Here is a 944-nt window from a genome sequence, read left to right as displayed (position 1 = left end):
TTGCTTTTTAGTTTGTTCTGCTTTTTCTTGTAAGAATTAGTGATGGCTTCCAAGGTCTTTGCATGTTTTAGCTAAAATAAAAAGTCCATCGCTGCAGTTGTCCTCTTGAAGCTGCAGGCTGGAGGCTCTGCCATGTGGGTCAGCTGTGCACATGGGTGCACTGTCCCTGACGCTGGCTGGTCACAGCTCACTGCCTGTGCATTTGATGAGAAACCTCACGGTGTGAGACTCTGAGTTGGTGCACAATAAACTGCTCCCACCCGCAAAAAAAAAAAAAAAAAAAAGTCCACACTAAATTTTTAAGGCGAACTTCTTAGTCTGTGAATATAAGCCTATACTCTGTTTATTAATCCTGCGTGCTGTGATCCCATCATGTTTCTTGCCTGTGTCTCTTCTCCTCCCCTCCAGATCCCCTGCACAACATGTACACATATTTTCACTTGTGTCCTTGATCCTGTTTATAAAATTCTTTCAGCCTTGATTTATCATCTAAAAGTTTTATAGTTCTTTTTAAAAATCAATATTTATCTCGAGTTTATTTTGATGGAAAGAATAAGCTAACCCCAAACTCATTTCTGGAATCCACTGAGTTGACTCTGACTCAGGGACACCGAATAGGACAGGTGGAACCGTCCCTGTGGGCGTCCGAGACTGGAGCTCTTTCTGGGAGGCGAAAGCCTCCGCGCTCTCCATGGAGCAGCTAGGGGGCAGGGCGGGGTTTCCAACAGCTGACCTTGTGCTTAGCAGCCCAACGTGTAACCAGGACACCACCAGGGTGCCATTGTTTTATTTTTGTTCAAATGCTTGGCCATTTTGGTGTAACCTCATTTCCCTTATCATTTAACATCCTCCTCTTTTTGTGTGTTCTTGTTTTGCATGCCCTTCAGTCATTTTTGCTCATGGAGACTCCATGCGTTTATAATATTTAATCAGACTCTCCAGGA

The sequence above is a fragment of the Echinops telfairi genome, unplaced genomic scaffold, assembly GCF_000313985.2.
Source record: "Echinops telfairi isolate 266 unplaced genomic scaffold, ASM31398v2 ScPeMD7_18;HRSCAF=68, whole genome shotgun sequence".
Classification (NCBI taxonomy): Eukaryota; Metazoa; Chordata; class Mammalia; order Afrosoricida; family Tenrecidae; genus Echinops; species Echinops telfairi.
Note: the sequence above shows the minus strand (reverse complement) of the source record.